The following is a 17029-nucleotide window of genomic DNA, read 5'->3' as shown; positions in this document are numbered from 1 at the left end:
CAAGAAAGTTATTAGCAGCAAAAGAGTGATTGTCGTTCCTTTAAAAGAGTGACATCATCAGATTTGTCTTGTCTGCCTGCCTTTGCTCAGTTTTATTGAAAATCAAGTCACCATTTGGTCCCCCCTCTCTGACGCGTGCTACAGTTCCTGGAAGGAGATTAATAGTTGGAGTATGTACAATTGTTAAGGAAGTTGCAACTTAGATGTTGATGTATTTGGGAACACAGTGCTCTTTTGACTCCACAGATTTAAGACTTATGGAAGACATAAATTATGATTTTCCAGTATAATTAAACATCCATCAATTTTTAAAAAACCCAAACCTTACTATATGGTTTTGCTTTTTTTTTTGTTTTGTTGTCCGTTGTTTGCTCATTGTTATCATGAAGTGTGAGACTGAAACATCAGAAAAAATTCTCCTTGGGCCAGTGTGCTGTTGTGCTCTGACAATGAAGTCACCAAGAGAATGTGAGTTAACTTTACATATACTTAGTAAAATCACACACTAAAACATGTGAAAGCTTTGAATAGCTGAGTAAATCTTTCAGTTCTGCTCAGAAAATTGTTTCATGTTTTTCAGAAGAAATGTGAGTATTTGAGCTGGGATTCAAACATTTTCAGGACAAAAAAAGAGATCCATTCCTCTATCTTAGCTTTTCCTCAGCTATCTGTTTGCACGAGACAAAACCATTCATTGAAACAAAGCACCAAGAAACTAACAGCCATTTTTTTCTTGCTTTGCTCATCCTGAATTAAGCAGATGTTGATCGTAGGTCAAAATTGGGGTATGACAAAGCTGTAAAAATATTCATACAAGTGACAGACTGTGTGTTCTATGTCCATACACACACATACATAAATTTCCCCCCATCTTTCTATTTCATTAAAGAAAACAATATATGAAGCAAAATCTCTCTTAAAAATTCAAGAAAATGTTATCAAACTTACAACACATTTGTTAAAGAGAGTTATAAAAAAACTGAGCTTTCTTTGACAGGAGTAGATTACTCGATAAAATGTCAGTTTGAATAACTAAAAGAAAAAAAAACAATTTCTGCTGTTCAAAGTTTAAGGCGGCATTAGTAAAAATCCAAGGAGATAAATCAAGACTTGATTTTATTTTACAAATTGTTATATACCTGCCAAAATCCTAATAATAAATGTACTCAGGAAAACCTCAGAAACCTGAAGTCATCTGTATTTGACCTACAATCACTGTGAATGAAATAGTTCTCCATTACAGTAAATGTAAAACAAAAACAAAACATTAGCTATTTCATGCAATCAGGCAGCTAAACCAAAACCTTTACCTACAGTGCTTGGCACTATCCAAAATTCAGACAAGTTAAACCACACATGCACCAAGAAATGACCTGACTGTCCCTCTCTTGGTGAAAGAATGTCTGTATCTGAGACCAAAAGGAGAAAACCTGAGAACATGGCAGTAAAAATCAAAGTCACAGTGAGAAAAAATATTTGGAACATAAGCTTGAGAGAAACCTGTAGAGAAGTTTTAGATAATATCCTGGCTGAAGGAGTCTTACACTGGGTGTTACCAACTGTCTTTCTGTACTTTTCCCATTCTGTACTTAACACATTTCTGTACTTTATTTTGCCACAGGGCAATCCATCAGACTTTATTTGATTTACTTAATACTGAGAAGCAGACTCAAGTTAAATTAAAAAAAAATAATAAAAAATTAATTCATTAAAAATAATAGGCAGATGTAGTTATTCTGTCTAATCTGTAATTATTTTGTAATGTTTCAGGAAACATTGTTCTTTGACGAGTTTTTCATTTTTGCCTTTCAGTTTTTACTTACATTCTAGGTTCATCCAATATTCACTTGAGTAGAAAATCTGAGGATGGTGGAAAAGGAATAATAATTATGAGTAGAATACAAATGTGCTTTGCACAGTCTTAATTTGCTCATCAAGGAACTGTAAGGAAGAAGACTTTTAATCTGAGAGCCTTCATTGATCATTATAAAAATCTCATTTATCTTAAGCACCTCAGTCTCAAAATATCAGCTTAATGTAATGGAGAGAGCATATTCAGACACAGATTTCCACATTTGTTACACAGTTATATTTGAATTATAGGATGAAAATGGTAGTGACAGCTGCAAAAAAAAAAATTAAAACAAATTAGAAGAAAGTATTGGATTTGCATGTCTGAAAGAGAATGATGAACAGAGGGACAGAAACAGGGAAGAGAAAGCAACTGTTATCCTAGCTAAATATTATACTCAGGAGGTATGAGCTGATAATCAATATTTTTACATCATGGCAAAAGCGGCCTTAGGGTTTACAATCCATAGTAGAATGGTACATTGACCTAACAAGGCAGTTAAGGATAGGACTACACTTTAATATTATACTCGTGAATAGTGCTGGTGACTTCTGAAGGGCATGACCCAAAGCTTTTTGAAATCATAGACAGGATGTCCTTTGGCTACACATGCTTTAAAACTTGTCCTAAGAACTGGCTGGGGAGGTAGAGGGAGCTACCTGCATTCAGCCACATGCACTCATTTTGGAGCACTTCTTACTCTGAAAAATGTGTTAATTTTATAGAAAGTTAAAATTTCATATCTTCTTAACATCAGATGCAAGCAGGATTTTATTTCTTTTTCATGTTTATACTTTCACTTCAGTTTGCAGTAAAATAATACAAATCATTTAATATTTTAAAAAAAACCAACCCAAAAAACTTCTGTGCCTGGAAATTAATGAGCCTGGGAAAATGTATTATTAGAATGCTGAGTATATGATTTTGACAATGAAATATGTATTTTTTTAGTGCTTCTGTCAAGGAAATGGAATTAATATTCTTAAATGTTTAGAATGGTTAAGAAATGAAATGCAAATGTGTTTCTCCATTAAGCTAGTACATTTCCATCTAAACTGAAGTGACAAAGGCAGTAGAGTGGGCCCTCTTCAGATTCACACAATGCATAATATGAAAAACAGCATTCCCAGCACATTTGTTCTTTCTTCTCCAGCTCATTTACTTTCCGTATATAAGCCTATTTGGAACTTCTATTACACAGTGAATGGTTTTCCAATTTCTGCCACATTCATTAATATTTTACTTAGTGACAGTAATTAAAAGAACACTTCTTTTTACTTTAAAACTTTGTTTTTATCATAATAATTAAGCTTATATCTTAATTCAATTTAATTTTGTTGGAATTTCAGTTCTGTGAATAGGAAAGGAGTTGGTTAAGCCTTCTCAGCATTAATCTAGAATGGAGTTGCAAGAGCTTAATTTTCTGCAGAATCAGGAGAAAGTTCTTTAAATGTATGTATTTCATCCAATTCTTCTGTTTTGATCTGAAAGCCCATCCATATGAAGCCTTAGCTTCAAATAATGTTCATATTCAGGACAAAATCTGGGAAACTAAGTGTTCCCAGTCTTACACCGTGTGAACACAGAACCGAAGAGCCAAGAATGCTTTAGGTTGGAAGTGCCCTTAAATATCATCTAGTTCCAACTGCCTGCATGGGCAGGGACACCTTCTACCAACCCAGGTTGCTGAAAGCTCCATCCAACCTGGCCTTCAACACTTCTGGGGATGGGACATCAACAACTTTTGCTGGGCAACCTGTTCCAGTGTCTCAATACCCTCACACTAAAGAATTTCTTAATAATATCTACTCTAAATCTACCTTCTTTTAGTGTAAAACCCCTTGACCTATCAATACACACCCAGGTAAAAAGTCCCTCTCCAGCTTTCTTGTAGATATCCTTCAGGCACTGGAAGGCCTCTGCAAAGTCTTCTTGGAGCCTTCTCCAGGCTGAACAACCCCAGCTCTCTCAGCCTGTCTTCATAGGAGAGGTGCTTCAGTCCTCTGATAATCTTCATGGCCCTGCTCTGAAGTTGCTCAAGCAGGTCCATGTCTTTTCAATGTTAGGGGCTCCAAACTGGAAACAGTACTCCAGGTGGAGTCTCATGAGAGCAGAGTAGAGGGGGAGGAGAACCACCTCCCTCAGTCTCCTGCTCATGCTTGCTTTGATGCAGCCCAGGACATGGTTGGTTTTCTGGGTTGCAACTATACATTGGCAGTTCTTGTTTAGCTTCTCATCACTGACACCCCCAAGTCCTTTTCCTCTGGGCTGTTCTCAATCCATTCTCCACCCAGCCAGTATTTATGTCTGGGATTGCCAAGATCCAGGTACAGGACCTTGCACTTGGCCTTGTTTAACTTCATGCAGTTTGCACAGACCCACCTCTCAAGCCTGTTGAGGCCCCTTTGGATTGCCTCCCTTCCTTCTGCTGTGTTTACCACACTCCACATCTTGGTGTTGTCAGCAAACTTGCTGAAGATGCACTCGATCCCACTGTCCATGTCACTGACAGAGATGTTAAACAGCACCAGTTCCAGTACCAACCCTTGAGGTATGCCACTTGTCACTGTTCTCCATTTGGACTTTGAGCTGTTGACCACAACTCTTTGAGTGTGACCATCCAGCCAATTCCTTATCCACCGAGTGCTCTATCCATCAAATCCATACCTTCCCAATTTAGAAAGATGTCATGCAAGACAGTGTCAAATGCTTTGCACAAGTCCAGGTAGATGAAGTCACTTGCTTTCCCCTTGTCCACTGATGCTGTGATCTTATCATAAAAGGCCACCAAATTTGTCAGGCATGATTTGCCCTAGGTGAAATCATGTTGGTTCCCACAAATCACCACCACGTTTTCCATGTGCCTTAGCAGAGCCTTCAGGAGGATCTGCTCCATGACATTGCCAAGCACAGAGATGAGGCTGACTGGCCTGTAGTTTCCTGTGTCTCTCTTTTTTCCCTTTTGAAAATGGAGTTTCCCCTTTTCCGATCAGCAGGAACTTCACCAGACTGCCATGACTTTTCAACACACATACTCCCACACTTATATGCAGACACATTACAGTGTCGCTAGCTAACACCCACTCTATCCTCCACGACTCTGAGGTTTGCCAAATCTTGACTCCTGTGGGTAACCTTGATGTACTTCCATATGCTCTATATTCTTGTTGATATCCCTGTTTGTGCTCAAGGTGGCATAGGAGCTGTAGCTATGGGTTACACAATTCTCTTTTAACATTTTCCCTTGCATTTTCCTTTTGGGAGTTCTGGTACCAGACATTGACAAAGCTTGGAGAAATTACAGTCTTTAAAACAGATGCCAGCCTGTTAAGAGAAGGTAAAAATCCTGGAGACTCATTTAGTTGGCAATGTATGAAAAAGGAGTATTACACTTTCATGGCCCCCTTTCTTTCACATAGATTGAAGAAAAGAGAAAGGATTGTTTTTCCTAGTGGAGGCAGCTGTGCAACAACTTGCTGTCTCTGCTTTCCTCCATCCAAAAACTAATGGGATTTAAATATAGCAAAGTCCGGCTCAACAACAATCCCGATTTTTTTTTCAAAAGTGAACCGAGCCAAAGGTTAATTTAGTATTAATTTAGTGTTGCTGTGCTAGCAAATTTTTTGGGTAAAGGCCCATTTCTGTTGAAGATGTGTATACTTATGTGTGGGTGACAGATTTGTTTTAATTTTTTGCACAGGGCTTTCATTATGTAACTGCTTTTAGCTGTGAGTGACTGTGGGAGGCATGCAACAGTGTTATTTAAAATTTCAAAAAGTAATTCAGCTAACAAATTAAATTAATTGCAGATTGTAGCACTGAGAATTCTGACCTTGTGCCCTTTAGTGGTGGATCTCCTAGCAGAGATGTGTTTTCTTCTGTTGCCTAAATAATTAGTTTTAATTTATATGTTTGGACATTTGTATGGAACTCAAATGCAGCAACTCAATCTTTCTTGTCCATCCTGGCACATTTCTGGTCCATTTTTATTTTTTTATAAAGTTTTTTTCTGAGTCTGTCTTTCCAGTCCTAGCTTATACTTTCTATCACACTCTCTGAATTTTAAAATTCCCTCTGCTTTCCTTTCTTAAATACTTTACACTCCTGTGTGGTTGAGTCTCTGCTCGTAACATACTCATCTGTTGTCAGACATACTCTGTCATTTGCACTTGATTAAACAACAAAAAAAAAAGCCATGACTCAGATGAGTGTCAAAAGTACCTTTCCAAGAGTCTTAAGATATATCAAAGCATTAAAAATCTGGTTTTGTGTGACAACAGTAGAGTAAGTGAAGACAGAATTTAGGACAGAAGCAAGTTGTTCTGATCATCTGGTTTGACTGCCCACAAAGATTTCACCCACCAGTGTGAATCACTAATAAATATAATTATGTTCCTTTTGCATATGGGAATACTAAGGATTTCAGTTTCCTATAAGTCACAAATAAGGTGTTAGAACAAGCAACTCAGATTCCAGCCTCCTTCTCCTAATGAAGAAAGCGTGTTTCCTCACAAAAAAAAAATCCACATCTATCAAGCTCTGGGAAGCCAGTTCTATCAAATAAACCTAAATACAAAATTAGGCTCTAAACTGGGGCCTAGTTTGTTGCTGCTGGCAGGTATTGACTTTGTTTTAATCTTAAAAATTCCAGAGAAAATGTATTTCTACAGCTGTTGATTACACTGACAGAATATAATTTATTACCAGAGAGCAAAAGGAAAATTTCCACTTAAATTCCCATCTTCAGAACCTCCTCAGAGTTCATATGCTGGAATCGGCAGTATCATATTGTATTTGATGCAAACCACCACAGCTTTTAGTTTCCCTTAGGATGAATAGTTTTTTGCTCACTGTTTTTTTATCTTGCCAGGACATAAAATTTCAAAATACAGTCTGTTTCAGCTAGTAATTGGAAATTGAATGTCTTTCTCACTTAGGCTGGCACTCCATGGTTATATTTTTTCCTCTCAGTTTTCAAGGAGTTTCTCTTAAGGATCTTCAGCATGTTCTGCACTGCTGACTCCTTTTACCCCTGGTTTGTGGTTCAGTGATCCCCTGTAGCTGTTGTGGAAAGAGTCTAGGTACAAAATATACAAAATCAGATATTTTGGTGCAGTATCTGTTAATCGAAGTCCAATATTAAATAAAATTAGTAAGGAGAAGAGCAAGAAAAGTACCTGCTAGTTATTTTGATGTGAAATAGCTAGAAATGAGCAAACACATACAAATCAACATTTGCTCATAAGTAACAAATCTCTGGGAGTTCTTAGTAATAGACTATTCTGATATTATTTTTTTTAATGTGTAATTCAAATGCAGTCTCACCACGTCAGCAGCGTAAGCATCCAAGCAATGAAATAACATTTATTATACAATTATTCAGAATTCCAAAGACTTTACTAGTGTTCACAAGCATTTTCTGCAAGTCCATAACTTCCATTACAATTAGTTAGGAGGGAAATATGTTCTAATGTAACCAAGTTTCTATCTTCCAGGAAGGTGAATGCATGAACAGACGAACTCTCTGTTGACAAGTCTATTTTGTATTTCTCTGTGGAGGGAAGCTGGTTCAAAGATTAGCTTATCCCTAACTTTGGTACAGCTGGTGAGGAGCTTGGCTCCACCAGGGAGCTCAGCATTGCCCTTCATCTATTTCACCACGCTGACAGAACAAGAAGGATTAGTGCATGGTTTGGCAGAATGGCTTCATCTTCTGCCTGAGCTTATTTCTGTGCTCAAGGCCTGAAGTGGTCAGAAAAAGGCTGACATTTCCCAGGCTGATATGGGAACAATAAGCCCCAGAGCACAAGCAACTCTGATGGCCTCTTGTCCCAGTGCTGGTCCTGCTCACTGTCTAATAATTTGTACACCAGCTGCAGCCAGAGCCCTGGGGCTCCATATATCCTGCCAGCAGTTTTCTCAGTTAAGAAGGCATTGTCCTCCTCTCTTCCCTACGGGTGCAAGTGTGACGCCAACCAGCTGTGAATTGTCTCTGTGCTTGTTTGTCCAGATGCACCTGCACCTACATCCGTCAGCCCGGACACCTCTGGGCAACCACTAATCATTGCCATGGTCTGAGTTTTCATTGGAAAGCCTTTGCCACTAAGATGTAGTAAGGAAAAAAAGAAATCCAAGGAAAATAAGGTCTTTCTTTACTGCTTGTCAGGACCAGTCCTTTCCGGTATAAAAGAGTTGAGACCATTAATTTCCTACTGTGTGTTATAGGGAAGGAGATGTGAGGGCACAGGACTTTCTGATACAGTGTTAGAAGACAGCTGGATAACTGTGGTTTGTTGTCTGACTCCAAACTGTCTTTCTAGACTTTGGTAGGTGTTATTCCCTCAAAGCATCCTGCTTTCCTCATGGGAAGTGTTATAAAGCTGACAGTGTAGTTATCCTGTCAACGATCCACTGCATGTCTAATCTCTGTCAAAGATACTTCCTGCACCTGCATCCATTGAGCTGCAAGACCTGGCTTTATCCAGATATTTGTTCTCATTTCCTGCCAATCATTCTGCATTAAGTTCAGAGTTGACCTCCTTCATTTGAAGTTATTTATTCAAAACTTCTTTGGGTTTCAAGTGGAAAGGAAGTCCCTCATTTTCTTTGAGCCACTGCTTGATGTTACAACCTTAGGTCAACCATGCTGCCGATCTGCACTGTTGGGTTTGTACCACAAAATTTTATGCTACCTACTTTCTCAACATATATCTTCACCCATTGTTGTGAATATTCCATTTGTGCCTTCAGGGGCTGGAATTAATTAGTACCTGCCAGTTGCTGTTTGCTTGTATCCCGTGAAATGAGTCAGCTATGTCAACCAAGTCCATGGTTTATGCTTCAGAAACCACTATAGCCAGAACTGGCACCTTTACCAGCAACAGCCTCAGCAGAAGAACTAAAGAACTGAAGAGTCTGACTTTACCGGGAGTTTCATATCAAATGTTGTGGTTTGGGTTTTTTAAATTTTATTGTTTGTTTGTTTGTTTTTTTCCTGTGATATTGACATTGCATTTATTTTTTCTTTAATTGAATTGTCATCAATTGTTTCTTCTAATTTTGGTATAATATTGAAGATGGATGGTAATGTGTGGTCTGTATTCACCATGTCTATAGAATATAATTAACTGCTTGTTATTAAGTGATTTCTATCTGCTTGTGAAATTTTAAATTGGGCTTCTACCTCCTCCACAGCTGTAACTTTACCAGGTATTAAGTTATGCAACTATTATTTGATGAGTTGCCTCATTTATATATAACTCATGCTATAAATGTAATTTTCTTGCAGTGATGGATGTCCAATCATTTATTTATTGTGTCTTGGGAATCTGCTTTCCAAAATAGAATTTTAATAGGAATTAAATAAATTAATATACATTTACCTATCTTTAAAGATTAACTACTTAGGGTAGAGCTCTGACTACTGACAAGAAATCAATTTTTAATGTTGATGACTATATGATTTCTGATTTTGTTTCCTGTAAAGGATATGCTGAAATTTCTTCAGTATTATCTGCCATCCCTAGATTTCCTTACTTGTAGTCAGTAAGGCTTTTGGCCTTATAAATTCAAGCAGCATGTTCATTATTAATACGTTTTTACTGGAAATAGGAACATGCTGAGTTTCAGCATCCTGAAGATTTTGAAAATGTTAATTTGAAATTATGTGCTGCTGAGAGAAAGCACCAGTCATTTTTTGTTGAAAGGGCTCATAGAATAACTCTGGATTACCTATGTGAGTTGTCAAGGATAAAAATGTCAAAATATTGTGTAATTTTCCACCTTTTTTAATAGCAGTATGTAAGACATTTGCTATTACTAGACTAGCCTTTGTGTCAGTCTGATAGTGCAAGGTCTCAGGACTCATCAGGCTATTTCTTGTTTGAGCTTGTTTTAACAATTTTCTCATGGCCAAATCACTGTAGCCTAGCCCATTTTAGAATAAACTCGGTGGTAACTATGTACAGCAAAGGCCTGAGAACCTTGGGTAGTCCCTGAACAAACAACTGCCTTTTATTTCAGCTGAGGGTAAGTGATACATTGTGTGGCTTGCAAAATTCACCTGAGAATCAAGAAGGAAGAAAACTCTTGACAGAAAACATGGTAAATTAGACCCAAATATATGCTGGGCCAAAGATGAAGACTCTCTGAATTATGGCTTTAAAAGGGCCCAGTTGCTCACTTGTTGAAGACTTCAGGGTGCTGATGACTTGTCTCAATGCTCTCCCATGCTTCTTCAGGGAAACCTTAAGTGCTGATGTTAGGTCCTAGAGGAACATTGTATAGATTAATACGACGGGAAGAAAAAGGTTAGATACTTGGAAGGTCATGTACATGAACTGCATTTATCAAGGTTTTCTTAGAAAATTTAAACTATTAAAAGAAAATTTGGACTGCTTAAAGTTCTTAGTTCCATATTTATGTATTTCCCTATTACTCTTTCAAGGTTTTCAATGTTTAGTATATTTCAGATTTAAGTTATTTGATACTGAACTGGAGTGGGTGGAACAATTTGGCCTTTCATTAATGTGGTGGACCTCTAAACATGTATCAGTTTGAGGGAATTTTTGGCTTAACTTAGAACTTCTCAAGACTCACATTTTTCCTGAGTGTTCTGATAAATACTCAGCTAAAATCTTCAACAGAGTTGTCTAATGGAGCTGCTGCTTATATAGTTGAAAAAAACAAACATAGGAACTTGCTCACTCAGATGAATTGTCTTTTTGGTGTAGCAAATGCTTGATTTGTAGCAGCTGTCCAGCAGTTTAAATCAGGAAGCAAAAGCAATAAAATGTTGTTGTCCTACTTGAAATAACATGTCATTATATATAACCATTGCATTAATTTTAAACTTTTTAATTCAACAGTAAGATCCATTAACTATAAGAAGGAATGAAAACTATTGCAGCTACTGGTAGGAAACACATAACTGTGAAAACCAGCAGCCATGCTAAAATTTGGAAACGAATACCTCAATCACACCTTTGTCACCTGCAGTCTGATAATGTGTGGTGCATTTCACAGAGGAGTAGATGAGATCAGAAAACATTTATTTTTATCTCTGTTTTTGATACACTGCATCTACATTCAAAGCAATTCTGGAAGAAGTTTTGCTTGCTGAAGGAGAGCCAAACCCATGGTGGCAGCTTCTGTCGCATTGGTACATTTTTCTCTTTTATTTTTCCTTATCCCACTGATGATCTTTCATTGTAAGCAAAGTCACTCGAAGTACAAAGCAACATTAATGAGAGGTTAGAAGCAGTAAGCAAAGATCTAACCTTCTCACGATCTATGAGAATGCATTAAATTTCACATTAACTCACTAATGCATCTAGACTGAAATTCATATTCATTTTGGTTAGACTTTAGGACTGAATGAATCACTAGATCTAAACATTTTTTTTATTATTTTAAAATGGGTTTTTGTTGCAGTGGTACAAAATAATAAAAAAATAAATAACAGTGACATAATCTTTCCTAAAGTTCCCTAAAGTGTGAAATTTCTCAAAGTGTTACATAGCTGGAATTGAAAAGTGGTTACTCTAAACACTGTTTCTAGTGTTGCCTGGCTTAATTTAAGAAGCGTAACTAAGCATTTTAGGCTTAGGATAAAACTGCTTTATTGGGACAGCACAGAGTGACCCTCTGGTTTATTTGAATTAATATTTTTCCAAATGAAGCATGCATTCTGATTTTTACACAATTTCATTGATAAGTGTTAAGCTTCCATCATTAATCTCCCAAGTGCTTTAATTCCTAGGATTCTTCCGAAACCATGCATGTTGCCTTTATTGCATGAAATTAAATTTTGCACTAATTGCACTGAAAGTATGTTTTCAAGGAGCTATTCTCTGTTGAGAATGTCACCTTTTCATTTAAACTCTCTGAAAATGAGAGCTGGAATGTATATGATCTGCTGAGACTCTCTCTAGGTCCTAATAGCCTATTTTCCAGCTCTTGGGAACATGGACATGTTTCAGGACTAAAGATGATTATTGTTCTAGTCACAACTCTAGGCTGTGCTGATTCTGCCTCTGTTATGGGAAATAAGTCCAAGGAGATTCCTTTCTTCCAGATTTCTCCCTGATATTGCTGTGTTTTTTTATAACTAATGCTATATGTTAGCAGAAGAAACATGCAGACAGACCATAGAAAGGCTTTATTTGCCCTCACTTGCAAATTTAGAAGTGATACCATGGGTAATTTTGTTTTATTGTTCATGGAAAACGCCAATCATTGCTAAAGGAGTTGTTTCACTTAGGGATACACATCTTTGGGTGTTTTGTCCTTGGAAGGTGTTTTTTCTGTCTCTGCTACCCACAAAGACTTTGGTTGTTGGCTTAGTCTCTAGCAACCAAGGTCAGGACAGACGAAACCTCCAAAGTATGCAGTTGAGATGAATAGCAAAGCTGGTTTGGTTGAAAGGGACCTTAAAGATTATCTAGTTCTAAACCCCCTTGCATGGGCAGGGGCACCTCCCAACAGATCAGGTTGCTCAAAGTCCTGTCCAAACTGGCCTTGAATGCTTCCAAGAATGGGATATTCATATCTTCCTTGGGTTACAGTTTAATTTTTTATAATAAATTTTCTCTCCAAACTGGAAGAAAGCTAGATGTATTTATATTTCTTGGGGAGCCCTAGCTCTTGTTCTGAGAGCCTTTAAGAATGCTCAGCACATTACTATTTTGATTCCAGTGAGGCGCTCATTATTGCAAGAAATATCCCAACTATTCTTGCTCCCTGTGTGACCTAAAGCAGAGCAGCCTTGGAAACTGTGAAACGGACACCTTTGCATGAGACTAGAGGAGAGGATGAGCTCCATGAACACAGCTAATACACCTTGGCTGCTGATTGCTGTTTGGTTAATGGGACCAGATTGGAGCCAGATTGAGTTAAACACCTTGTGAAATACATTTAGTCATGTGATGAAATAGTTAATGTTACCTAATGCATCAGGTTGTCAGCCCCATGGGTTTCTCTCTACAGCTCTGCTCTGGTGAGACAGTGCTACTTGATAAATCAGTTACAGCTAAAGAGTGTTTAGAGAACCAGGGAATTGCTTATAGTGGAGAATAGAACCAAAATGCTTGGTTGAATGATGTGATGAAAGAAAGACTTCTCTTTGACTTGGAGAAGACTGTGTGGGAGATGCTTTTTGCATCAGATACAAATTTTTGTAAATTCTTGTTAAAAACTGAACATTTTGCGGTTACTGTTTTTGCATTCTTCTACTTTCCTGAAGTCATTTGGTTCCAGTTTCACATTTAAAAACCAACAGTGGTGGTATGAGAAGAAGAATAGCATGTTTTTGGAATGGGGGTCTCAAAATGAAGTCTTGGCTAAAAAGTTGTAAATTATTTTTAAAAATATAGTTTTGTGGTTTTCTGAATAATCAGATTTTTTTTCTTGCATATATATGTTTGGAAGATCATTTGGCTGAAAATTAATGATATTTACTAAAACTGTTTACTAGGAGAAAATGTTAAATATATAAACTGGTGTTGTAATGCTCCCTACTCTGATCACATATACAAATGTTTCATTTTTTTTATTAAAAAGTTATGTTGAATTTAATGAAATTTTTATTTCTCTGAAGATGTGACTATATTTTCTGTTTTGTAAGACTTTTCCCTGAATGAAAATTAGTAGTGGTAGCAAAATTTGAACACAGTTTTCAGATGGTGAAGCTAATGTTCCATGTTTTTAGTTCTTTTGTCTATTTCATATATTGATGATAACTTGCTCTACAAAAAGTAAATGGAGAATTGTTAACTTCAATCTATTTTCTGCATAAGCAGATAACTTTCTGTTAATGTGAAAAAATAGAGTTTAAAATGTAAAATTTTCTGACCCTGTGTTGGAGCCTGATTTGGACTACTTTGCAAGACATGTTTTAAAAAGTAAATATCTACATCTTTTTCAACAGATTTATTAACCAAGTAGAAAGGCTGAGAGACCGATCTTTTCCTCACTTTCAGCAAATGAACTTAGTGTGGGTTAAATAAAGTTAATTAGGCTAAGACAGATAAATCCAGCTGTGATATATATTCAAGCGGGTTTTGAACTTTTTTTTTTTTCCTTTATAAGACCTGCTTGTTTGCTAAAGTAATTTTGAAGAGAGACATAGTGCCTGGCTTTACTTGTTGTCCTTTTAATCTTTAGTTTTTCTGCCAAATTTCTCTACTGCTTTCAAAATAAAAAGTATGATTATTGCCAACCCTTTTGCTTTTCTGATGTCTTGCATATTTTTACTGGTTTATGCAACTTCATTCTCCCTTTGCTACTCCTTTTTTTAAATCTTGATTCTTCTTTCCGCTTTCAGGGTGCCTGCAGTTCCTTAGTTAAAGTGTTGGTCCTTTTGACTTTCCCTGCAAGTCTTTTTCTTTTGAGTCATGTTTTTTGCCTCTTTTTATGAATTAGTAGACAAGAGACATGACTTTTTGCACTTGTCAAGAAACTCCCCATACTTGTACTTAGCCCCCCACTTGCAAAAGAGACACTTTTGCTTTGTTTTTGTACTTGTTAGATCTTCACTGAAATATTTTTTTTTTCTTCTTCACTAAAAATAATTGGATAACACCCTAAATGCTTTCTGAATATTTGATATTTTTAATCTATTTCAACTCATAACAGATGTTATGGTGATCCTGTCTTGTTTGGTTTATGCAATTTTGGATACCAGTTTCTGCTAAGTATTACCCTCTTACATACAGAGTTTGTATGTAAGATTTTATGCTACAGAAAAAGCAGGAGAACTTAGAATATTTCAGTGGAAGTTTTAATAAAATGGGAGAAAAATTAAAGACTAGGAAATCCTGCCATTGTGAAGTATAACAGTGTGAGAAGGATTTTTAGAAGATTTACAGGAAAAGAAGGAATAAGATAAAATGGTGTATGTTGGAGAAAATAGATTGGAAACCAAAGCAGCTCAATAGGATAAAACATTTATGTCTTTACAAGTGTAGTAATACTTCATATTATTTGGAATATTTATGGAACAGATGCAAGCATTTCAATGGTACACGTTCTTGATGAACTCAGATATTTACATTAATGAACCCTCAATTCCTTTATTAGTAGCTCTGCTTTTCTTCAGGAAGTTTTTTGATCAGCTCTGTGGCCTGAAGACAAAGCATTAACATGAAGCACATAAAATTATGTCCACAGAAGGATATTGATGAAAGGGTGGAGTTAAAAAAAATCAGCTGGAAAAAGCTTTCTAGACAGAACTGAAAGATTTATTGTAATAAATGTCTGCCTCTGGTGTTGGAGATAACAGGAAGTTGCATCAAACCTTGGACTGCTAGCCTTCAGGCAATGTTGGAGTAGTAGTCTTTGTACTCTGACAAAAGATTTCTTACATTATTAAAATACAGATCTGTGGTGACTGATACTCCTCCAGACACAGGCTGTCTGTTTCTCTTTGTAGATACTACAGCACTTGTGCTTCCTAATCAACAGGTTTTAGTTACAAAGATATACCTTGTCTTAATTCTGCTCATCAGGGCTGACAAGACAGATCAGAGGTATGCACAGTGTTATGTGCATTCCAGTTGTTTGATCTTGGGAATTTAAGGGTGAAGAAATCTCCAGTGTTGCTGTTATCAGTCACTTGTTACAAGCTGCCACTTGGGCTATTGTGTGATCCTTTTAGTAACATAAAACAACTCTGTCATAAAAGCAGTTAGATATTTTTTTTTTTCATCCCACTATTCGTATTACAGAACTGTCAGTCTTAGCAGATTGTCAACCTTATTATGTCTAGTTTTCACAGTCCGTTGCCTTGGGTTAATACTTTCTTTTAACTTCTGCAAAGACCTCTTCCTTTTCCTACCCTCTCCTTCCCCTGGGTTTGGGGCATCTACAGAGCTTAATTAGGTGATTTCATGAACATAATTTCTCTGTGTTCTCCTGTCACTAGGCTGAACAAAATAAAGGGATTCAATCTTCTCTCACAATGTTGGCTTTTTGGACAGGATTGATATCTTTCCATACTGCCTCTCCTCAGTTTGAAGACCCTCAATTCATCCATGCAGAAGCTTTGTCAGAGATGGTGTTTCACTGAAACACAGTTGAGAAATTCAAAGTTGATTTTGCATCAAGGGAATTGTAAGCCAGCGCACTGACTTCCATCTCTTGTACTGATGGAGTCATTTTGTACAAGAATGTTTTAGCAATGCCCATCTCTGCTGGGCTACCCCTGATTTGTCTGTAATGCACTTCAAATTTTTTTACACAATACAAATACTCTTTCTGACAGCTTAATAAGGAACCATTGTGTCACCTCTGCCTATGCAGTTTTCTTCTAAATGCACTATTTCTGAACTAGTCATTATGCAAATTATGGGACTGGGTTGGGGATTATATCTGTCACTAAGTAACCCTGGACAGAGACTGAGTATGTTGTCAGAGTAAGATATTTGGGGTTGGTATTGATGGTAATTCCCATAACAATGGATTACGGGAATGGGTGGCAAGTTACTATTATTCTTTTGACAAATTCTGATTGTGCTTGTTTATATGATCATATTTTTCACTGTTTGTAAGAATTCAGATATAGGATCCTATGTACTTTTAATTTTTTCCTAATCTTGGGAAACGTTAGCACTAACACAAAAAACAGGATTTTTGTTCAGAAAATACAGGAATCTAGTAATTGGGAAAGTATTCATCAATAGCTAGTCCATTTATGTATTTATGTAAATTATGGTTGCAGATATGATTCCTTTGACAACCAGGTACTCTAAAGTAATCTGGTCAATATACAGTTTTGGCCCAAGTAAATAATAAGCAGATACCACTTTCAACTCCTGGCATCATATGTCTACAGGCTCTAAAAATTCTAATTCTTTCCCTAGACCAGTCACTTACAATCCCTTTGGTGCAAAACCAGCTTTGAATTTCTCAACTGTTTTGTACATTTGATGCACAGACTACTCGTTAATTTTATGAGCATTTGCTGACTCCTTCTGAGAAAAGAGAAATCTTTATGAATGTTGGTCACTTAACAATTCTACTCTATTGTCCTGTTATTTTCTTGTCTAATGTATTTGCACACTAACAGGCAATAAATCAATTAAAAAAGTTAATGATATACACTTGACTTGCATAGCATGCTACAAAACATTTTAGTCATAAAACAATGTTATAATTCTGTTAAATATTATCCAAAGACAC

Source organism: Apus apus, chromosome 2, assembly GCF_020740795.1.
Source record: "Apus apus isolate bApuApu2 chromosome 2, bApuApu2.pri.cur, whole genome shotgun sequence".
NCBI classification, from domain to species: Eukaryota; Metazoa; Chordata; class Aves; order Apodiformes; family Apodidae; genus Apus; species Apus apus.
This window is presented reverse-complemented; position numbering follows the sequence as displayed.